Source organism: Bos grunniens, chromosome 2 (genome assembly GCF_055505025.1).
Source record: "Bos grunniens cultivar Pamir isolate PY7600 chromosome 2, Bosgru_T2T1.0, whole genome shotgun sequence".
Taxonomy (NCBI): Eukaryota; Metazoa; Chordata; class Mammalia; order Artiodactyla; family Bovidae; genus Bos; species Bos grunniens.
Genome location: NC_141166.1, coordinates 95519042 through 95544997, shown reverse-complemented (window position 1 = coordinate 95544997; position 25956 = coordinate 95519042). Strand labels below are relative to the sequence as shown.

At 35.2% G+C, this 25956-nt stretch overlaps 1 protein-coding gene across 4 annotated transcripts in view; it reads right to left on the bottom strand.

The window, feature by feature from the left end:
- The window catches only part of KCNJ3 (potassium inwardly rectifying channel subfamily J member 3), a 197474-nt gene that overhangs the window by 148095 nt on the left and 23423 nt on the right, over positions 1-25956 (bottom strand). The window lies entirely within an intron of this gene.

The window sequence follows — 25956 nt, the reverse complement described above, 5'->3', positions numbered from 1 at the left end:
ACCTGGACACTAGTTTTCTTCTTAAAAATATACCTTGTTGCATTAATTTTATAAGAAAAAATAAAAAAATAAAGTAGAACACTAATTGAATTTTCTCAATTTCCTTTTCAGTAATTCTTTAGCCTTATGTTTTGTAACTCTTCTAGTTGGCAAACCATTCTAAAAGAACTAGAGAATATAGCTTTAATCACACTGATAAATGAGTACAAGGAATAACTGTTAACAGCTCAAAAGGTATACATTTTATAACAAATGTAATACTGACCTCTCAAGAGAAGCATTATTTTCAATTCACTTCTTAGTAGACTATAAAGTACAACTTTAAAGTGGATTTATGTAGTGAAAAAGTACTGTAAGCTTGGTATGTATCCCCTGCTGCACAAAAATAATGTTCTGGAGCTTCCCTCATATTCCAACAGCAACAGCAGGAAGTAGTTTGCTTGCTAGAAGTTCTTACTGCCATTGTACAATGGGCAGACTCAATTATATTGATATGATCTGAACAGCAAGCAATTATTGCTCATTTAGATAAAAACACTGTCCATATAACTATGATCTCATAAGACAGGCGATGTATTTCATGAATGATTTTCCAGGAAGTTATAGCAAGAAACATGTGAGAGAAGAATTTGGTGCTTATTAATTTTCTATGTAGCTTCAGCCATCTTTATGAACATTTTTGTGCTCACTGTCATTTCCTTTCAAAATACATACATTTCAAATACATATATATGTGTGTATGTACATCCTTACCACCAGTAATAATATAATAATATCATTACATGTCTTTATAATATTAGTACATGTCTATCTATGAATCAAAAATTTTTATAAATTTCTCTAGTAGAATACCAGTTAATATATTTTATGGTATACATTTTATAAATAAAATAAAGTTCAGAGGGACTTCCAATCCTGGGAAGACAGAGTAAAACTTATCCCTGTGTCTCCAGTTAAGTACAACTAAACTCCATAGATGTTATATTTAAAGCAAACATAAGAAAGAGAATAAGGCAAAATAGTGGTAGATCTCAGGGCCCAAGAAAAGACATAGTAATTAGTTCACTGGATTTCCTTTTTACTTCATATATATTCCAGACTTGGAACAAAAGAACTCACAACTAAGAAACACCAAAGGGCACAGACATAAAATGCCTCAACAAAAGTTTGCTCCCTCTAGCCAAAAGGAAAGAGAAAGGACAGCCCAACAAGATGGAAAGCTATTAGGCAAAAATCCTACTCCAGTCAAACACCACACAAAAACCTTCGACCCTTACCTCACCCACACCAGCAAGTGTCAAGTGGGGAATATAGATTTCCACCCTCCCCTGACTATAACAAAGTAGCCCACTTCTACTGGAGGGATCTCAGAGAAGACTGAGCAGGGAACTCCTGCCTTCTCTCTTGTGTTGGTGGAGACTGCAGGAGGAATCTGAATGTCTATAACCAACAGGCAGTAACAAGGTATCCCCCCAGTACCGTTATGGCAGTGTCAGAGGAGGCCTGGTAGAGAGACAGAAATTTCTCCATAACCATGTCACACCCCTCCACCTCTACAGTCAGTGGAGGCCACCTGTGGAGAAGTACGGTGGCTTTGCTATACCTCCCCAACAGAGAGATATCAGCAGAAGCTGAGTAGAGGGCCAGAATCCCCACTTCTGCTCAGCAGTAAAGAGGAGACTCCAGGGTCAATGGAGGCTGAGTGAGAACCTAAATTTCTGCCGCCATCTTGCCGTCTTCCATCCAAGCAGAGTCAGAGGAAACCAGCTAAACCAGAAAGGTTAAATGAATTTCAGAGACCCATAAAATGTCCACTAGTCATTCCAAGAACCAGGAAGGCCTCAAACCAAATGATAAAATGCAACCAATAGATGCCAAAACCAAGACGACAAAGATGCTGTTAATTATTTGAGAAAAAACTGAAAGCAGACTTTCTAAAAATGCTTTAATGAGCAAGTGTAAAGCCACTTGAAGTAAATGGAAAAGACAATCTCATCAAACAAATAGAAGATATAAAGATAAACAAAATGGAAATTTTAGAAGTATAAAACACAATAACTGAAATAATAATTACCAGGGACACAGAGGGACATTAAATAATGATAAAAAGCCAAACCACCAAGAAGATATAACAACCCTAAATGTGTTCATACCCAAACAGCAAAGATGAAAAACATGTGAAACAAAATCTGACAGAAATGAAAGGAAAAGTACACAAATTGACAACTATAGTTGGACACTCAAAACCCCCTTTTTGTACAGTTGATAGAACAGTTACACCAAAACTAGGAAGGATACAGAATAAGTTCAAACATCATCCACCAACAGAATCTAATCAACATTTATAAAATATTCCACTAACGAACATCAGAATGTACATTAGTTTCCAATACCCACAGAACCTAGAACAAGGTAGACCATAAAATAAATCTCATCAGGTTTAAGAGAGCTGAAATCATGCAGCATGAGTTCACTGACCACAATGGAACCAAATCAAGAATTAGTGACAAAAGATAAAAGGGAAATCTCCAAATACTTGACAATCCAACAACATACTTCTAAATAATTCATAGGTCAAGAGGAAATCTCAGAGGAAATCCAAAAAAGCACAATGAACCGCATGAAAATGAAAAAAAATAACATACCTGGTGGTGGGTTAGACTCTAAGTCATGTCTGACTCTTGTGACCCCCATGGACTGTAGCCCACCAGGCTCCTCTGTCCATGGGACTTCCCAGGCAAGAATACTGGAGTATGTTATCATTTCCTTCTCCAGGAGATTGTTTTACCCAGGTATCAAATCTGTGTCTTCTGCATGGCAGGCAGTCTACTGCACTACAGGCAGATTCTTTACCACTGAGCCATCAGGGAAGCCCCAAAACATATTGAAAAAAGCACAACACAGATAAAGCAACACTAGAGTGAAATGTATAGCACTAAATGCATATGTTTGCACAGAGGAGAGGCCTCAAATAAATACTCTAAAATCCTACTTCAAGAATTTAGAAAAAAAAAAGTAAAATAAGCCCAAGAAGCCAGAAGGAAGAAACAATGAAGTAAATTTAAAAAAATGAAATTAAAAACATGGACTTCCCTGGTGGTCCACTGGTTAAGAATCTGCCTGCTAATACAGGGAACACAGGTGTGATCCCTGTTCCAGAATAATTCCACATGCCACCGTGCAAAAAGACTGCACCACAGCTACTGAACCTACTCTCTAGAGCCTATGAGCCACAACTAGAGCAGCCCCTGCTCACCACAACTAGATAAAGCCTATGCACAGCAAGGAAGATGACAGACCTTGTAGACATTAGAAGGTTTATAAGAGAATGCTATGAACAATTTTACACAGAAATGTTTGACAACTCAGATAAAATGAATTAATTCCTTAAAAAAACATAAACTAGCAAAATAGAATATGAGATAGAAAATATGAACAGCCTTACAGATATAAAGAATTTAATTCCTACCTAAAAATCCCCCAAATAAAAAATTTTACTGGAAAATTCTACCAAACATTTAAATAGTAACTAATACCCATTTTACACAATCTCCTCCAAAAAGAAAAAAAATGGAAGAGGAAGGAAGTACTCACAAATTCATTTATAAAGCAAGGCTTATCCTGATACCAAAACAAAAACAGTACAAAAAATATCAATATCCAAGCTTCTCTGGTTGCTCGGTGGTAAAGAATCCACCTGCCAATGCAGGAGACACGGTTTTGATCCCTGATCTGGGAAGACGCCACATGCCTCAGGCAACTAAACCCATGTGCCACAACTACTGAACCTTTTCTCTAGAGCCCAAGAGCCACAACTGCTGAGCCACGTGCTGCAATTACTAAAGCTCGCACGCCCTAGGGCTTACACTTGGCAACAAGAGAAGCTATCCCAATGAGAAGCCCTCATACTGCAACTAGAGAGTAGTCCCTGCTCACTGCAACTAAAGAAAAGCCCAGACAGCAATAAAGACCTAGCACAGCCAAAAAAACATTGTTTAAATAAAGAAAGAAAAATACACTATTAACTGTCATGTTAATTTTAAAAAAATATTGATATCCCTCATGAATATAGATGCCAAAATTTCTAACAAATATAAACAAATAGAGTTCAGCAACATGTAAAAAGTAATTATAAACCATGACCAAATGAGGTTTATTCCAAGGATGCATAGCTCTTTCAATATGAAAAAATCAATCAATATGATCTACCACACTAGCCCATTAAAAGAGAAAAATCACTGCATCATATTAATTGATGCAGAAAAATATTTGACAAAATTTATGGCACCATCAAATTTGTTGTCTGTTGAATTTCTACTTCTTGGCTCAAAGATGGCCATCTTTCTGCTGTGTCCTCACAAGGCAGAAGGGGCAAGGGAGTGCTCTAAGATCTCTTTTATACAAACACTTTTCCTGTTCATGAAGGTTCCACCTTAAAGGCCCTCCTTACTAATATCATTGCATTGGGGATTTAATTTCAATATATGAATTGGGGGTGAGGGGAGGAAACATAAATATTCAGTCTATATCAAGGTATAATATTTTAAAATCTATTTTTTTAATTTTTTTAAAATCTATTTTATCCCTATATACTAGAAATGAACACACAGACACTCAAATTAAAAAAAAAAAAAAAAAACATAATACCATCACAATCAATAAAAAAGAAAATACTTGGGAGTAAATCTAACAAAACATACACAGGATTTGTGTCCTGAAAAATTATTAAGTGCTAAGTGTATATATCAAAGAATATCTCATAAATGGGGAGACATACATTGTTCCTGATTGGAAGATTCAAAATTGTAAAGAAGTCAATTCTCTCCAAAATTGATCTATAGGTTCAAATTAATATGTTTCAAAATCTCAGCAAGGTGTTTTATAGACATGATAAAATTACTCTAAAATTTATATGAAAAGGCAAAGGGACTAGAATTTCTAAACAACCTTGATAAAGAACAAGGCAGGAAGAATCTGTCTACCTGATTTGAGACTTACTATACAACTATATAAATAAGACTATTTGGTTTTGTCAAAGCAACAGATACATAGGTCAGTGGCACAGAGTAGAGAATCCAAAAATAGATCCACACAAATACGTCGGACTCACTTTTGACAAAGGTGCAAAAGCAATTTGATGGAGGAAAGATGGCACTTTCAACAGTGCTAGATAAACTCAACGTTCATTGGCATACATGGAAAAACGAACCTTGATTTAAATCTTACACTATTACATGTTAAATGTAAAACTAAAAACTATTAGAAAAAAACAAAAAACATTCTTTGGGATCTAGGGTCAGGGGAAGAGGTATTAACTTCACTCGGAAAACATAATTCATAAAGTGAAAAGTTGGTACATTGGACCTCATACAAATTAAAAAATTTTACTCTCTGAAAGACCCTGTGAAGATGATAAAAAGATAGGCTACAGACTGGTTGAGGATATTTGCAAACCACATAACCAACAAAAGACTTGTGTCTAAAATATACAAAGAACTTTCAAAAATCAACATAAGCAATCTATATAATAGTGATGGAAATATTCTGTATCTTGACTATTCCAATGTCATTATCTTAATTGTGATGTCATGTTTATAGTTTTGCAAGAGGTTACCATTAGGGGAAATGAGGTAAAGGGTACATGGGATCTGTATTACTTCTTAACAAATACATGTGAATTTGCAATTATCTCTCAAGAAGTTTAAAAAATTCAGGCTCAAAAATACTGATTCTGAAAGTAGCTAGAAAGATGCCCTAGCTTTTTCTTATGAGTCACTCTGCCTGAGTTAATCAAACTTAGAATATGGCTGTTCCTCAGTATCCACAGGGAATAGATTCCAGGACCTCTGAAGAGACCAAAATCTGAGAGGTTGCTTAAGTCTTTTATATAAAATGGGTAGTATTTGAATATAACCTACCTATATCCTCCCCTATACTTTAAATCATCTCTGAAGCACCTGTAATATATAATACAGTATAAATGTTATATAAATAGTTATAAATACCATGTACATGGTATGGAAATAGTTGCCAATGAGTGGCAACATTTTGCTTTTTGGAACTTTCTGGAATTTTTAAAAAATATTTTCAATCCCTGGTTGTTTGAATCTGTAGATGTGGAACCCGTGGATATAGAAGGCCAACTGTAGAACACAGAATCTGAACAAAAGCTTGAAATGAGAGAAGTAATCAGAAAGCAGGGTTGACTGGATCTAAAACAGGCAGATCAATCAGCAGAAAAAGTCAAGTCAGAAGCAAAACCAAGAATAGGAGATCTAAGTCAAAGAGTAAAAGCAAAATGTTAAGTTTTCTGTCTAGACTATGGGAAAGACAGAAAGCAGAACATTTAGAAACAGAAAATTGTCTGGGAGTTTCAAATATTAATACTTGGCTACACTGCACTTGATGGCACATGCTTCACTTTCACTGGTTCAAAGCTTGATTCCTACATAACAAAACTAACTCTCCTCCTCCAGCACCAATTTGGATCAGAAATCAATTAATAAATATTTATGCAGAGCTTACAAGAAATATTTAGTACTTGGGAAAGGTATTACATAAAATCTGTCCTGAAGGATTTAAAAATGTAATAAGAAAACAGTACAAAATTGTTTATTATAAGTAAACCATTATGAACATTAAGTTCAAGAGTAAATGGGTCTCTGGGCTAGCACATTGACTGTTTCACCACTTACAAGTTATGTTGTTGTGTTAAGGCACTAAATCATGTCTGACTCTTTGGTGACCTCATGGGCTAGACTGCAAGGTTCCTCTGTCCATGTTATGTTCCAGGCAAGAATACTGGAGTACATTGCCATTTCCTTCTCTAGACGATCTTTCCAACCCAGGAATTGAACCTTGTCTCCTGCAATAGCAGGCAGATTCTTTACCACTGAATCAACAGAGAAGCATTAGTTATTCACCTTTGCACAAATTTCTGAACTTCTCCATTAATAAAATTAGAATATTTTGAATACACATGGTTTTATAGGGATCAAATGAGATATCAGATGCTGATTACTTATAAAAATTAAATAAAAACCAAGTCTAAATGTAAATCTTGTGTCTCAAGTCGATAATATAAAAGAAAAAAATCATCAGGTTAGAAGATATTTGACTAAAGCTCATCTTTTGTATTCTGTAATTTAAATTGCCTTACAATCTTAAAAAACAAATAATTACATCCCTTACATTTTCATCTTAATATATAATGGTGTGCTATTTGAAAACAAATGTGCTTTTTTTTTCTGTGCTTATGAAAGTTGTGACTTTGCCCAGATCCACATATTCCAGACTCATCCTAACCAAATTGGAAATATATACTGGAATTCCTAATGGAGATATCAAATAGAGTTCCATTATAAATTTGAATAGAAACTTATAGAGAAAATGGTCCTTATGAGGCACAGTCATAATCATAGGACAATTAACTGAGTCCTTGACTTTTCCTAATACTTCACTCAGTACTATAAAGAAGCAAAGAGGTATTCACATTAATTTCTAAGCCCTTTTATTGGCATACTTACTCTATTACATATTGATTTATGGCATTTAGATTCATTGTTAAAAAGTCAAGACACTTTTATTGTCATATGCCAAAGCCCATATTTGTAGATAAATGCTTTTTTAATAGATCACTTTAGCAAAAGTGAAACTATTCACTTAGCAAAAGTGAAACTCTCTCTCTCTATATATATATATGTGTGTGTGTGTGTGTGTGTGTGTGTATGTAAGGTATGCATTCATGCAAAGTCACTTCAGTTGTATCCAACTCCTGTGACGCTATGGACTATGGCCCACCAGGCTTCTCTGTCCATGGATTCTCCAGGCAAGAATACTGGAATGGATAACCACAAATAATTTAGTGCATACAGAAATTTTGTTTCATGACAAAATACAAATGAAATATTCCAATCTATAATGTTAATATAATCATATACTTTTGGCAAAGCATTATTTTCCAAATTTATTTTAGAAAATATAAGGCATCTGAAGACACTATCTTGCAATACAATCTTGCAATACATAGATGGCTTTATTTCTTCCTTAGGAACACACTTAACCTGAAATCAGTAATTCAAAGTCAGCCCTTTGTGACTTTAATTTCAAAAGACTGTAAAGTGAGTTAAATAGAATCCACAGGTGACATACATGCTTCACGTTTTATAAGAAGCAAATCTCAATTGTACAATAATATTGTACATTCTTCAACTTTATTGTTGATACCAAGACTACTGTTCACATTTACTCTCAAAGAGTCATTTGCATCACATCTTCTCCCCCAGCATCTCACTCTGATTTGCCAATTATTTGTCTTTTTTTTTTTTTTAACCCATTAAACAAATCAAGTTTAGGGTTCTGTGTTCTCTTCTACTTTGGGAGTGGAGAGGTTTATTTAACTAATCTCGGTTTTACTCTGTTTTATTTACCTCTGTACCTTTATTTCATTGTTCTTTTCTAGTTTAAGTTCAGTTCGTGATGTCTTTTTATTTGCTAATAGATACCATTAAGACTACAAATTTAGACACCAAACAGGATTTAATTTGTGGAATTCTTGGTCATTTTGAATCAAACAGTCTGTAAATTTAGTGTGAATTATTTAAACTCAAAATGTCATAAAATAAATTGCTGCTTGTTTAATTTTTGCATTTTCTAAACTTTTTAAATTTCCAGAGCTATAGATTGGGGTTAGAGATGTAAAAAATATATCTTTTGCTTTGAATTTCTATTTTTATGTCATGGTTGCAAGAAATGTGGTCAAATGAGTATCAATTTTGGAAATACTGTAGATTTGTCAAGTTTTCCTTGTATTTTGTAACTTTTTTCTAATATTTCAACGTTTTTAAGTTTCTTCCACTTATTACCCAAGAGGTTTAAGCTTTATCTTCTGGTAGACTGGAACTTTTAACAATTGTTTTTCTATTTGATGCATTAGACTCTAAATTACACATTACTTGAGTTTTTAAAAAATCATTGAGTTCATTTTTCTTGGTGTATCTTTGCCTATTCATCTGCTGTAATAGCTCCATCTCCCTAATTGAGCTTTCTTTGTCATTTTAAGTATCACAGAGCTAGGATATACAAACTAATCCAAGAGTTCCTTTCAAACAGAAAACGCACCTCTGATTTATCACTTTGGAGTCTTGAGGGTTCGATGAGGTTTGTCTGTCTCTTCCCTCAGTCCATGCCAATATCATCTTTCTCTCGGTCTCAGAGGAGAAAATTCTCACTTAACCTAAACAACTGTTCTCCCAGATGTATCCAGGTTACAAGCACCGAAATCAAGCAGAAGGGCAGAGGCACCCACATGGACCACCCCTTAAGCAGACTGTCTTCAAGAATTCCTGTTTATCACCCTCCCTAAGGGGAAAAAAATTTTGTGAGGTCCATTGGGAGCAATTTGCTCTGAAGCAAATTTCAGTTTCGACTTCTGTGGTTTGAATTTCTCTCCTCTGATTTCTCCCTTATTCCATTTCGTTTGTTTTACATACTTTAGACATTCATCAAAGTGACTTATTTACTGACTGTATCCTTTCTGGCTTCTATGATTCTTAAATGGACTCATTTTTTGCATTTACTTTTTCTGCCATTTCAATGAAATTTGGGCTAAACTCACATGTTAAACCTGCCATCTGAAACGGCAAGTCAATACTCTAAGTTGTGTTTCCAGCTATACTTTTCCACACAAATAATTGGAAAAATTTTTGTTCAACTTTTCATCCTATTCTACCTACTTCCATAGAAGAAGATTTGAATGGAGAAATGAAGAATTAGAATTTTTAACACATTAATTAATTTTTAATTAATTCCTTGTCACCCATTTCAAGAAGACAGGAAAAAAAACTGCCTAAGGTGTGGGGGTATTGAGCAAAATGTTTCTTACAATATTGGAAAATAATATTGCAAAGCTAAACCAAATATATTTTTATTTCTATACAGGATAGTTTGAATTAAACTTATCAAACAAATGTGACATGAAAGAGGTTCATGGAGTAACCTAGAGATAATCAAGCAGTCCAGCATATTATTCATTAGCAAATGAACATGTGCTGGAGGCAGCCCACTAGGGCTCGTATCTCAAAGACATCACTGATCAGCTGTGTGACTGTAAGGAAGTTACTTAACCTCTCTGACAATTATTTTCATCAACTATGATAACAGTGTCTACCTAATTAGGAGGTTTAAATAATATATGAAGACACAAAATAAGAATTACTCTAAAATAGTTGCTCAATAAATATTTCTTAAAATTATTAAAAGGTAGAGACTTCCTTGGAGATCTACTAATTAAAAATCCATGTTCCCAATGTAGGGGGCAGGGGTTCAGTCCTGGTCAGGGAACTAAGATCCCACATGCCACACGATATGGCAAAAAACAAAAAGCTGTGTTTCTCAGAAAGCACAGAGATGGCAATGCCTGGAAATCCGGACCATATATCCTTTCAACCTGAATTATTTCGGTTACAGGATTCCCTGGAAAGCTATGTCATAGTGAGAAAATGTTGAGTTACTCTGTACTCAATCCTTCAAAAGCTCAAGAAAAATGACCAAAGCGCTTTGTCTTCAGCTTATTTGCAATTTGTTTTTACTTTCTGTCTGGTAGTAAATAAAGCCAGAACTGGTAGATTTGGCCAATTCAAAATATATGGTTTTAATTTCACGTTCTATGCCATAGTAAAATTTTATATTGATTTTATATGAGGAACTTCTCTTTTTTTTTTTGATTATATAAAATTTTCACACACACACACAAAAAAAGATAGGAAGGAGATTAGAGTCAGTACTAAAGCAGACTCAAGCAAAAACTACCATCTGTAGCAGGAGGACTTCTTAAAACCCAGGGGTGTCTTCTTACCCAACTGTCAACACCAGGAATTATGCCAAGGGGACAGATGCTAAAACTGGAAAGTCTCATCTAGGGCGTGACATCAGAATTCTATGATTTCTCTCTAAAAAAGCATCAGTAACAATGGCAACAAAGTATTAAGAAGAAAACAAAAGCACATTTCATAATGAAAAATGCCTTCCATTAGTTATACTACTAAAATTTTGTTAACAAAACTGAACATACTGGTTTGTGGGATGGGAAGTAAAATCTGGATTGAACTGGTTTCCAAGAGACCAGGAGGTATTTTTTTTTAATCATGGGTGACAACAGGGAACATATGATCAACCAGCAATATAATAACAGAAGCCATTACTAAAAATAGTTTCTAATGACAGCACAGAGCTGAAGAAAAACAATAAGGAAATCTCTCCTGCTGTTTTAACAACACAAAGATAGAGACCTGATAATGAAAATTGATAATTCAAAGACAGCTTTCAGCATGAAAAATGAAAAACAATCTATAATTAATACCATTACACTGGGGAATTTATGATCCAGAAGCACAGACAGCCTTTAGTAAAACCTATTTCATGCTCATTCAAGTATTTTGAACTTGATTTTTTACTCCCTTTAGATTTTCATTCTATCAGAGGAGGAACTTGGCTTTAAAGGTTTCATAGTCTTCAGCTGTTTGTCAATCGGGCTAAATCTGAAAGTATACTTGATGAGCAGGGCTTTATTTTCTAAAGCATAAGCTTGCAAACTTCAAGTGCCAAGCAGGTAACATGGATGAGTGAGGCCAACAGTATGAGAACTGTGGGAACCAGGAGAGAGAATGGCCCAAGGACAGAAGATGAGTGCTGTTCAGCTGGGTGTGATAAAGCAAGCCTGGTGTAGTTAAATCTCACTTTCCAAATAAAATTTTGAAATTCCATACTTCCAGGAGAAAGTGAAGGACAGAGAAGCCCAGCGTGCTGCAGTCCGTGGGGTCACAAAGAGTTGGATAGGACTTAGCAACTGAACAACAACACATCTCTTTGAATCTCCAAGTTACATAAGTGTTGTTGTTTTTTAAAAAAGAAATACCAAGAATTATTTTAAAACTATGGGCATCATATACATCAATGAACTAAATCCAACACAGGTTGCCAGATGGTGATCTCTTGAAAGGTCTCAAATTTAAGTAAACTCAAAAAGATAAAGAAGGCTGTTTTGTTTGGGAAGTATGATACGGCCATGCAATCCAAATATCATACGACTTTTTACATGAAGATAAAGCCTTATGATTTGTAAATTCTGTTCAGTTTTTGTAAATAAGAGATATAAACTAGCTAAGAAAAACTGGATTATAAAGCACCCCAATGTCAGAAGTAATTCTAGATTTCTCAAGAAATGAAAGGGAAAATGAGAGAAATCTGTTATTTCTTTATTTCTAAAAGGTAAGAGAACAGTATACATTTCGACTTGTGTTTTAGGTGGGAAGGAGCACTAATAATAATAATAATAATCCAGTATGGCTATTAACTTATTTAGTGTTTCAGAGGAAAATAAAATCATTAATAAAGCCTGTTGTAATGAGCTATGATGGGCTTCCCTGGTGGTTCAGACAGTAAAGGATCTGCCTGCAATGTGGGAGACCCAGGTTCAATCCTTGGATTGAGAAGATTCCCCGAAGAAGGGAATGGCCACCCACTCCAGTATTCTTGCCTGGACAATTCCATGGACAGAGGAGCCTGGTGGGCTACAATCCATGGCGTCTCAAAAGAGTCGGACATGACTAAGTGACTTAATATGACCCACTGAAGACAACTCTATAAAAGAGAATCAAATAAATAAATTTTCCTTTCTCTTTCAATGTATGAGAAAAAACAAACACCAATAAATAACCCAAAGAAAAGAATTAATAAAAGAAGTGCCATAGGTGAATATTTTAATTAAAGAAGTACCATAGGTGAATATTTTGTCAACTTCAAATTTTACTTCACCCCAGGAAACCCTAATTATCCACTTGTATTTCATTTCATTCTAAGGCAAATTGATAAGGAGGTTTTCTTCTCATCAGCCAGTGTTTTCTATTTCTACACCTCACTGCTTCTCATTTCTACTTAGAAAAAAACTCACATACATGCCTGTAAGACACAATACCACCTTAGTCAACTGCCAAACACAAATGAAAATACTGAATTCTTTCCCAAATATCAAAATAAAGGCAGAAGGAACATATCTGTCAAAGCATACACTGCAGCTTATATCTTGAAGTATTAGCCTAAGTAGGCCAGTATATTTTTGTGTGCATTCTCCCCAAGACTGAATTTTGAGGCCTTGTAAATTAAGAGGTTTTCCACTCTGGCAGGTGAAAATAAGAACACTCCCTGTCAGATCCCTCTAACCTTTTTCAGTGGTTCTTTCCCTCACCTGAGGTAGTTACCATGCACATGAGTCTGAAGACAGTAGACCTCAGCAGATCTCCTAAAGTCTGTCTCTGTGCAGCTCTCTCCTCTGGAATATTCCAGCACTTTCATCTCTCTGGGTTCCCAGCGCTTCCCTTTCACTCAGGGAAACCCCCAGGCTCCACCTGCTGCTCTCTCCCTGCAACCCTGTCAAGCAGGAGCAGTCCACAGGCTCACTTCACTTGTTTCTTGTCTCAAGAATCAGAGCCTCTCCATGTTTAATATCCAATGTCTTGAAAACTGTTGTCTAATACAGTGTGTTCTTTTTTAGATGTTTCAGGCAAGATAATATACTTTGTCTCTGTCAATCTATCTTTGCAGGATGATGATGATTTAGTAGCTAAGTCAGATATCTGGTTTTTTTTCTTTTAAATGTATAGTTTTAAGAGTAAGAGTCTGACCCAAAAAAACAGATATCTGACTTATATTGTAAAGTAATTAACCTCCAATTAAAATAAATAAATTTATATTTTTAAAAAAGGAGTAAGAGTCTGTTCTTTGCTCCCCACATTCATTATTCTTTACCATTTCTATTGCTTCAGTAAATATACACTGTAAATCCTCAGGCTTGGCACAAGCAGAATTTAATCTTTAGGTCTTTTCATTTTGTTTTGTTTCTTCATATTCAGTACCAGTGACCCTGTCACTTTCTCCCACTTCTTATGGCTTTGAGGATCTCTTACTTTTATGGGTTTTGTTGTTGTTGTTGTTGTTTTTCCTTTTTTGGCTATGCAGTGCAGCTTGCAAGATCTTAGTTCCCTGACTAGGAACTGAAGCCTGGCCTCCCACAGTAGAAGCTCAGAGTCCTAACCACTGGACAACCAGGGAAGTATCCAGCGCCTATTAGTTTTGAAACAGTCTCAAGTTCTAGACATTAAAGTGACCTGCACTGAGAGCTGCAATAACTAAGTTTATGACTTATTATACCAACCAGTGAAGTTCAGGAAAATCTTATATAGTTTATAGCAACAAGAGAGAAAGAAGCACAGGAAACAGAAACTCCAAGAATTATTCAGTAGACACTGTGAATTTTCAAAGAGCAATGCCATACACATGGTACACACTGGCGTAGGACATTCATAGAGACACAGTAGCCTTCTTCTAATAGTCAAAAATCATAACTTAAAAATCAGAATTGAGCTTATTTACTTCATTGTATCCAATTAGAAGGATAGAGCTAAAATTCTTAAGCCAAACTAGAATATCTTTCTATGAAACAGTCCAGGACCTGTCACTTAAAATCAAAATTTCACAGTTTTCTTTTGCTTCTCCTAAAAGATAATATGGGGGGGAAACTGAGTGATACACATTGACTTTACAAAATGTAACTTTGACTATTCTGAAGAAAATAAATATAAAAATGTTAAATAAATGAAGCCATCTATAATAATATACAAAGAAAAACAATTCTCAGAGCAATTGGCACTGTGTCTATATAAGCCAAGTTTCACTTTTGAAATGGATTTCTTAATATTCAAAGACATTTTGTACTTAAATCAATAATTCAAGCAAATTAAGTTAACTACATCCCAGATGAAAACAAAATAATGTAGGATTTTACTAAGCGTATTTCCAGGGTCTCCCTTCATGTTTGGAGAAAAACTGCCACAAAATTAGGCCTCTTCTTACCCTGGAAGGCTGATTGCCTTATAATCTCAGGTGGTTTGTGTCAACAACAACACAGATTAAGATACTCACTCCTGTGACCTGGAGACAGACAACAGCTGGGTGCAAAGTCCAGTAAGCTGAGGCCAGAGCTATTACTGACTGAACGTAAACAGAACCTGCTTAATGAACAACCTGAATGCCAGGTGAACAGGAAAAAAAAGCTTCCTTTTTCTCTACTTAATTCCTTTCAGTTCACTCTGTTGGCCCCTGATTCTTCAATGAATGACAACATCTCAATTTCCATGGAAAGAACTGTATGTTTGCTGATCATGACAATTCACTTTTACTATTAAATGGCTCAGTCTTGTCTAAAATCAAACATCAATGTCACTTTTTTTTTCTTTTACTCCAAACAAGCAGGCATGTGGTTTGATCCTTCCCTCTCTCCATCACCTCTCTCACCCTTTTCCTACCTGCTGGTTCTGCAAAACTGGAAAGGACAGTAGGAGGAGGGATTAGAGGCAGAGGAGCACAACACTGACAGCTCTTTAGTTTCACCTTGTTTAACACAAGTCGGTTGTCTCGGTAAGCTGGCTGGTTTAGTCTCTAAATCTGTATAAGGAAAGTAGATTTCAAGAAACGAAATGTCTAAAAATCAATACTAAAGCTTTTACTTGCTTGCTTTTTCCAATATCATGGTGGTGAAACTTAGCCTCTGTTTTCTAGAAATGCACTAAACATCTGATTTATTTTCCACTTTTAAAATGAATCACTCATAGAAGCTAAATGTGTTTTTGTACTTTCTATCCTTGATTAATCCCTGATACTTTCAAGTGATCTGTAAATAATACATGCTTTTGAATGATATCTTGCCAGATTGTTCTTAGCAGGCCTAGAGCTACACACTGAATTTTGATGGGCAGTTAGTGAAATAATGCAAAGAAGGCAGAAATGAACAGCTAATGAGCTACTTGGGATGCCAGCCTGGCACTGCATCCAAGAAAAACTTCAAACCAAGTGGTGATACAAAGGGAAAAAAAATTGATGAAAGCCACAAATCTTTTTGAATCCTGTTCCAGAATATGACCCTGTAAGATGTTTTTATGTTTCTAAAGAGTCCATTGAAGTCTACCATTGTCTTTCATTTATCTAAACACCAGTGGGTAAGAAAAGTATGGACTGATATGAAGAAAAGGAAGTAAGGGTTGAGAAAGAGAAAAGCCCATAAATACTATGCTAATTAGGAAACAATGACAAATTCCATAGCAACAAAATTGTCCTGGGATACCTAGGACATTTTGAAATTTAAAATACAAACATATGCAAAATTAGACACAGCAGAAAAACTCACTTTCTGTCAAGCTTTATCTCTACAAAGAGTTTTAGAATGGTAGGAAAAATAATAAAGTATACTGCCAGCACTTTTTAAACTATTAGGTAGGTATCTTGGCTTACCTTACAAGGTTTAAGTAGAAACTTTAACTTATAAAGAGCAAGATTTTCATTCTAATATTTTTAATGTATTTTTAAATTTATTTTTCATTATAGGATAATTTCTTTACAATGTTATGTTGGTTTCTGCCATACAACATGAATCAGCCATAAATATACATATATCCCCTCCCTCTTCACCCTCCCTCACAACACCCCCATCCAATCCCACCCCTCTAGGTCATTACAGAACACTGGGCTGAGCTCCCTGGGCCATACAGCAACTTCCCACTAGCTATTTTACACATGGAAATGTATATATATCAATGCTACTCCCTGAGTTTGTCTCACCCTCTCCTTCCTCACTGTGTCCACAAGTCTGTTTTCTACATTTGTGTCTCTATTCTTGCTTTGCTAATAGATTCATCTGTATCATTTTTCTAGATTCCATATAAATGTGTTAATGTACAATATTTTTTTCTTTCTGACTTGCTTCACTCTGTATAAGAGGCTCTAGGTTCATCTACCTCAGTTCAACTGACTACATTCGCTCCTTTTTACGGCTGAGTAATACTGCATTGTATTGTTTAATCTAGGGACTTCCCTGGCAGTCCAGTGAAGACTGTGTACTTCCAATGCAGGGGGCACAGGTTTGATCCCTGGTTGGGGATCCCACATGCCACAAGGCACAGCCAAAAAAACAAATAAAAGCTTAATATTAACTATTTGATTTAATCTAAGAAATTATGCACTGCTCAAAATATTCAATCTCTAAAACTCTTCCATGGGTGATAAGAGTCGGAGGAGGTTTTGGCCCATGCAATGGAGAGAGAATCTGCTAGGAAATTTCCTCTCTGAATATGATATATAAGTCTCACTAGGACAGAGCTAGGACAGAGCTCTGTTAGCCTTTCCTCCTTCCCCTTCTTTCTGCTTGTAACTTTAAATAATGTCTAAAAGTGAGGCAGCCATAATGGCCACTGGCAGGAAAGACATATGTTAAAGATGGCACAGCAAGAAGAAAGAAGGTATTTGAGTCTTCAAGCAGTCTTTGAGCAGCTGGACCAGCCTGTCTGCCAGCTTCTGAACATCTTGTTAGAAATGAAAAATAAAGCTCTAGCTGTTGAAATCACTGTTGACTGGATTTTCTACTATTTGCCATCAAATGCATGCCTAATTCATTCAGTATTATTTAGTACTGCAAATATACATCAAGATTTCTGAGTTAAGGTAATTCTGATTTTAAATTATTTCACTGTAGTTTATTTTATAATAAAACTTATTCTTATTCATTTGTGTTTTAAATGGATTTACATAGTCTCTAGGATTCCCAGGTAGCACATTGAAGGAAATGGCAACCAACTCCAGTATTCTTGTCTGGGAAATTCCAAGGACAGAAGAGACTGTGGGCCACAGTCCATGGAGTCACAAAAGAGTTGGACGTGACTAAACAACAACAAAAAAATATAGTCTCTATTGCTCTCTACATGTAGCGTTTTGGTCCCAAGTCCATGATTTTCACTGATGAGAGGTCAGAATAATTAACCTTTTTTTGTCAGTCATTTTATGCCAATATGATTTATTGGCAGTGGCTTATAAAATGATAAAGCTACTGAAAAACACTTTCAAAAACATAGCATTACAGAACAGGAAAAAAAAAGCCTAAGTCAATTAGGAGTTACACATAAAATATCTAAGAATGCTCTGAACACTGGATATTATATTCAAGTTCATGGACCAGTTCAAGAACTTAATTAAAGACCATGTCTGACTCAGTTAAAGGAAAGCTCCTTACTCTTGTTAGAACTTTATGACATTTTACAGCACTTGCAAATAAAAAATAGACGAAATTCCTCCATGTATAGTTACCAAAAGATGCTTGCTCCTTGAAAGGAAAGCTATGACAAACCTAGACAGTGTATTAAAAAGGAGAGACATCACTGTGCTGACTAAGGTCTGTATAGTCAAAGCTATGGTTTTTCCTGTATGGTTTTCCATCACATGTACAGATGTAAGAGTTAAATCATAAAGAAGGTTAAGCACCGAAGAATTGATGCTTTTGAATACTAGTGCTGGAGAAGACTCTTGAGAGTCCCTGGGACTGCAGGGAGATCAAACGAATCAATCCTAAAGGAAATCAACCCCGAATATTCATTGGAAGGACTGATGCTGAAGCTAAAGCTCCAATACTTTGGCTACCTGATGCCAAGAGCCAACTCATTGGAAAAGACCCTGAGGCTGAGAATGATTGAGGGCAGGAGGAAAAGGGGGCAACAGAGGATGAAATGGTTAGATAGCATCAATGTACATGAATTTGAGCTAACTCTGGGAGAGATTGAAGGACAGGGAAGCTTAGCATGCTGAAGTCCATGAGATCACAGAGTTGAACATGACTGAACAACAACTGAACAATGACAACAACAATAAATTTTGGATATAATTGTTCCAAACTGGAATAAATAAATATTATTTTCAATTCATTTTAATCATGCTAAACCTGCACTTGTCAATTAAAAACCTGCTGAAACTGAAGAAGGCTTCATTTCTGCCACTCATTAATAAAATTTCATTGTAATTTCACATAAAGGCTTATCGTCAGTCAATAGTTTTAGAGCATTAGTCTGAAGAAATTGGTATATATTACATATGTTAATAAGTTATTGAAAAATGAGTTCAACTAAGACCTAAGGATTTTGATGATAGCAACAGCAAGTAGTCATTTTACTGGGTGGCCCTTAAGTCCTAAATATACTAAGCACAATCACTACATTATCTTGTTTTAATATTGTTAGTTTAATACCCCCCATACACACACGAAGAAAAAGAGATGGGAAAATCTTTTACCTTCATTTTACCGATGAAGATATCCAGGCAGAGGAAAATTAATCAACTTTCCTAGAATCAATGTGAATAACAGACAGCATATAGTCTTTAAAGTCAGGCAATCTAACTAGATTTGTTATTTCCATTCATCAAAATCATTATATTTTATACATTATGGCACTTAATAATTTCAAAAATATTAATTATCCTTGGCCTTAGCAAAAACCAGAACAAGGAGTATTATTCATATATTGTAAATAATGAAAATTTTATTCAAGGATCTTATTTGACTTGGCGATGATAACATGGCCATTTAGGGGCAGAACTGGATTCTGACTCAGCATTCTAGCACAGTAACTGGCCACACTGGTAGAAGACTACTCTAAATGTCACTTGAAAAAGTTAATACCACACATAATGTCTGCACTCTAGATTTCAATATAATCAAACTGTTAGTGTGAGAAATCATGTAAAAGAATCTACAGTATTCTGTAAACACATAAACATTCAGCTTTTGAGTAAATTTGATTTATAATCTTTCCATAAATTAAAATAATCTTTGGGTTATTGGCAGATCTGTGTAGATCACACCAAACAGCTAAAAATGGAAAGTTTAAGAGTATTGTCAAGGGTTAATGAAACAAATAGATTGGAATATTGGGACAGACATAAACACATTACTATATATAAAACAGATAACTAAGGAGCTACTGTATAGCACAAGGAACTCTATTCAATACTCTGTAATGATCTCTATGTGGAGAAGGAAATGGAAACCCACTCCAGTGTTCTTGCCTGGAGAATCCCATGGACGGAGAAGCCTGGTAGGCTGCAGTCCATAGGGTCGCACAGAGTCGGACATGACTGAAGCTACTTAGCAGCAGCAATGATCTATATGGGAATAGAATCTCAAAAAGTGTAGGTATATATATGACTGAATCACTTTGCTCTACACCTGAAACTAACACAATATTGTAAATCAACTATACTGCAATAAAAATTTTAAAAAGAGGAGAAAAAGAGTTAATGGAATAAAGTTTGACAAAAGAAAATTAAGTCAAATATTACTAGGGAAAAATAAAGGAAGCAAAACCATATAAGTTTATGTTTTCAAACAAGTGGCACAGGTGTGGGGAGAAGTGAAAAATGGAAGACACAGTGAGTTTGAGGATGTTTTACTATACAGAACTTCAATTTTGCAAAGCATGGTCTAGGCATCATCCCTTTGAATTCTTAGAATAGGAACTGAGAGGTAAGTGGAGAAGGTATTATTACCAATTTTAAAAACAGGAATTGTTCAATGATGTCTTCCCAAAACACACAGGTAGTTGGTGGAGGCTGCCAGATACAAAATGTAGAAAGTAGTAAAAGACAAGTTTCTAAAAGAGAATTTTGGAAGGAAAAAAAAAAGAAAATAAACATTTATTGTCTGACCTGACCAGTGAGTGATGGCGGGAATACAGTCAAAACCAGAAAAAAATTCAAAGATTTCATTTAAAAAGAAAAAAGTAAAAAGGCTCTAGTTAATATTATTATCAGTGAAGTTTTATTTCTTGAAGGAGATTTTGAATGTCTAAGAAAATTATTTTTGAAATATGAACCATTAAGCTGCGGAAGAATCTCCCAAATGAAACACTAAAAGTCCAGATGAGTCATAAAAACTCTTTCAGAGTTAAGTAATATTTCAAGTCTCAGCTCTGCATTAAAGGTACATGTGTAGGTTAAACATAAAATGTAACATTTTACTTTATAAATAATGTAAAGTGAAACATTACATTTATAATATAATACTGGAATAGAATTTACTTTAACCCATTACATCAGGTTTAATTTGTTCAGCCAGTTAAGCTTCTCATCATCCAATTTGAAATGATACTCTATTCAGTATCATTACATGATACACGTATTTCCTTATGTGTTCACGTAAAGGAAATAATCCATTCCTAGGACTGTGACTGCTAGCACAATTCCAAGAAATGAAAAATGTGAGGGAAGGCATTTTTCAACAGGTTATGTTCTAACCTCACTTTTGCTTGCAGAGTAAAAACCACTGCGTAGGCAGGAACTGTGAAAGTGAAAGTGAAATCACTCAGCCGTGTCCGACTCTGCGACCCCATGGACTGTAACCTACCACACTCCTCCATCCGTGGGATTTTGTATAACAACTTAAATTTCAATATGGCAACACACTGAAAGAAAATTCTTGACTCTAAGGAGAAATGAACTTTTCTATATCATTTTTCCTGAGATCATTTTGAATAGTATATTATTCAAAGAAACATGGCAGAATTTACCTATATTCAGCACTCACTGAACTTAATTATTCTTAATATAGCAAAGATCAAAATAATAATAGCATCATTTGGTTAATTTTAAGTGTATTCATCAGAAGACACATTTGTACAGACACACACATCAACATTTTGTAAGTTCAGACACTCACAGTATCGTCTTAGATGTTGTCACTTATAGACTAATTTCCATAACTATAAAATTACAATTTTTATCTTCACACAAAGCATTTATCTAATTTTAACACATTTAAAATTTCTGAGGTTTTAGTTTTCATCACAGAGTCATAATTTTATTTCTTAAAGAATTCTGAAAGATAAGGTGAAGGTGAAGCCGCTCAGTCATTCCAACTCTCTGTGACCCCGTGGACTGTAGCCTACAAGGCTTCCCCGTCCATGGGATTCTCAAGGCAAGAATACTGGAGTGGTTTACCATTTCCTTCTCTGAAAGATAAGTGGAGCACAATTCAACAGGGCTCTCTAGGACTTAATTTTAAGTTATACAGTACAAATAAACATTTCAGTGGTTCAGAGAGCAAATAATCTGCCTGCAATGCAGGAGACCCGGGTTTGATCCCTGGGTTGGGAAGATTCCCTGTAGAAATATTTTGCCTGGAGAATTCCACGGACAGAGGAGCCTGGTGAGCTACGGTCTATGGGATCACAAAGAATCGGACATGACTGAGCAACTAACACAGAGGATTTCTTTACACAGATCTAAAAAAGGTTTTTAAATTCCGATTCTAATTTGACATTTTTGTTTATATACCACACTATAGTAGGTCTTTAAAAAAAAAGATCACATTGAAGACAAACTCATTCTACATATCTAATTTAAAGAATAAGTTTTTGCAGCAAATATTGATGGAAAATAATAATTTAGGACTACTTATTTTAACTAAAGTATTTAGCATCTCTCATTTGATTTCCAAAATTTACAAATCATATTGATGTAAAGCATTTTTCAAAAGGTAAAGGAATTCAAACCATATCCATTTTATTTATCTTTCCTCTCCCAGGAGGTTCAAAATGAACAAAGAAAACAATGAAATGAGAAAGACAATGTTAATTGATATATACACTACTATTATTTTATACATCATTATTCAGAGACCTTTAGGTACAAATCTGACCGTAGCACTCTCCTGCTCTAAATACCTGTTATACCTTCTGTTTTCCCTAACAAATTGAAGTTCCAGCCCTGAGATCTATCCACGACTTCCCAATACTTTCCCAGCTGTAATTTCTGGGCTTATTCCACTGCATACATCTCTCTCTTTAGTCCAAATATGAATTTAGAAAATCTCATGCTATATAGTCCCTGTATTTTACACCCCTAAGTCTGCAATTTCCTCATCTTAAGTGTCATCATCTTCAGACATCAAATTTCATCAGGGGCAATGTGAAATTTTACATACCTCAACAAGACTTTTCAACAAGTCTTTCCCAATATGTTGGCCAAAGTGAAAGTGAAAATTGCTCAATCATGTCCAACTCTTTGCGACCCCATGGAATTCTCTAGGCCAGAACGCTGGAGTGGGTAGCCATTCCCTTCTCCAGGGGATCTTCCCAATCCAGGCATCGAATCCAGCTCTTCCACACTGCAGGCAGATTCTTTACCATCTGAGCCACCAGATGCATTTTCAAACTTCCCCTAGCAACAGATTATCACTTCTCATCCAAATTACTGCTCTAACACCCTAATTGATCAACCCATCTTTATTTTTTTCTCCTGCTTAATACTTTTGATAAATTCAGCCAGAGTGATTTTTTTCCTAAAATGTAATTATGATCACATCATTCTTCTACTTAAAAGCCATCTGTGGTTCCTCATTGCTCAAAATAATTAAGTGCAAACACATAAACGTCTTAAAAGTGCTACATTTTCCAGCCTTTATTTTTCCAATACCATCTCCTGAAACTTCTTTATTTCTCCATTACCCCATATATCATCTGCATATGATATTTTCCTAAAGGACATCAACCCTGAATATTCATTGGAAGGACTGATGCTGAAGTTGAAGCCCTAATACTTTGGCTACCTGATGAGAAGAGCCGATTCATTGGAAAAGACCTTGATGCTCAGGAAGACTGAAGACAAAAAGAAAAGAGGGTGGCAGAGGATGAGATGGCTAGATAGCATCATCAACTCAATGGACATGAAACTGAGCAAACTCTGGGAGACAGTGAAGGACAGGTAAGCCTGGTGTGCTGCAGTTCATGGGGTCGCTAAGAGTCAGACATGACTTAGCAGCTGAACTACAACAATAACCCCATATATACTCTATCTCTAACCATGTGAACATCACTCAATACCTTAAACAAAGCAAGTGTTCTCTGTCTGTTACACTTGAGGTCTTCCAAGTTTGTTCAGTCTTCCAGTAGTACTCTACTCCTTCTTAGCCTGGCTAACTCCCTTACCATTTCTAAGCATAGGTTGTAGCTTTGAGACATCTCCTACTAATTATACCACTAACGGTATATTTCCCAATTTACATTACTCTCACTGCCTCGGTAAGTGTTAGTTCTCACTGGATCATGAATTTTGCCAACTGGCATCCTCAGACTTTCTTATTCATCACATGTACTCACTGCCTGGAACAGTGCTTGAAATACACAGTTACTTAATACATAGTTATTGAAAACATGAATGAGCTGGATAACTATCAGTCATATTGTATTTATCCCCAAAAGGACTTTGCAGTCTGTTCAAGACCAGGCCTATTTATAAGGCATGCATCTCCTGACTGACCTTCCCCTCTCCTCAGCTGGGCAACTTGTTGACCTGATCAAAAACTAAAACTCTAGTAACAGGGAGAAAATCCTTGACATGTCTTAAAAGATACACAATCGCCATCATTATTAATTATTTTGAAGATGGTAAACAAGAATTACATTTAAGTAAGTGAATCATCGTTGGTAATGAGAAGAAAGCCTGAATAAGACTCAAAGTGCGAAAATATATTCCAGACTCTTCCATCAACTTGTTCTCAAAAGTCAGGCAAGTTATTTTACCTCATAGAATCAGAGTTTCCATTTTCATTTCAACTAAAATATCACTAAGGTGTACTTTATGATATTATCATTTCAATTCTATTAGTTTTTAAAAATAATATATGTGCCCTGTTTTCCTTCCTGTCAACTTTCTCTGGTTTTGGTAATATTATGGCTTCTAGTGTAAAGAAAAGAAAGAAATACACTTCTTCAAAGCTGAAATAGCATATTAGACTAACCAAGCATATCCAAGCCAAGGAACATATGATATTGGGCAGATATGATTAAATGACCAGTTCAACTAAGATACAATATTTTAACTGATATCCACACAACTGGTCTAGGAGAACCTGGAATATATAAAAGCACTCTATAAAGGTTAGGTCCCTTCTTTAGTAATGTTTTAGACATATTTAAAAGATAAGCAAAATTCAGTTTGTTAGACTGAATTTAAACACTAATAAATAATTGAACAAAAAACAACAAACCATCAATGTATTACATTAAAAGTTTAAGACCAAAGTCTGTCCTCAATTTTGGCAAACAGGCCTTAAAAACTCAAGACTCCTAAACTTTTTCATAAGGGATTATGGTGAGTCACTACCATTCTATAATTTACAGGCTATAAAATGTTAAAAGCTTAACTAAATGAAGAAAATAAGCCAAATAAGCTTAACAAACCTTTGCATTTAATGCATACAAATTAAAATGAAGGTAATGAAGCACATTTGAAAAAAAAAGCCACTGGGAGAAATGTAGAGCAAAGCAAAACTAGAAAGAAACAGATAACACATGTTAAAACATTTTTGGAACCGATAATGCTAATCTGAATAAATACACACATACAAAGAGGCTACATCATTTTCTCTCTACATTCTCTAAGCAGTGCTGCCAAATACGGAAGGATCAGAGCCATTTCTGGGAAACTGCTGAATCAGGAGCATGAGTCAGAAAGTAAACCCTTCGCACTGAAAAAGTAATAAAAACGGTGCTGGAAGCTTATACATATACATTCTGTTCCGAAGGTCCAATCCTTCCCTAATTATCAAAGCTCTTCCCTTCCCAAAGTTACCCCTTCATATTGTACATTTGGAAGAAAGATTTCCTCTCATGGACTCAGATTTTTGTCTGTATCTAAATGTTGAGATATGCTACAGAGTTAATACTACATGTGCCTAAAAAGGGATCTGAAAACTAATGTCATTAAGTTTCCAACTTTTTTAAATGACAAGAAATCTACAGTAAAAACAAAATCAAACAAAATAAAATAAAAGGTATAAATTATAATAAAAATTATTTAGAGGTGTACAAAAAGGTTGCTTGACAGATATTTGGAAGACAAAGATGCATTTTTTTCAAAAGCCTTTAAGATCAAATCATCCAGACATCACTCTTTGAACTACACAGCAGGAATGATTGTAACAAGAGCTACTCTCAGGCTCGTGAGTTATTTTTGGCACAAGACATTCAGAAAATACACATCATCCATAATCAACACAATGAAGTTTAGGCTCCAAAGGTAAGTCATCTT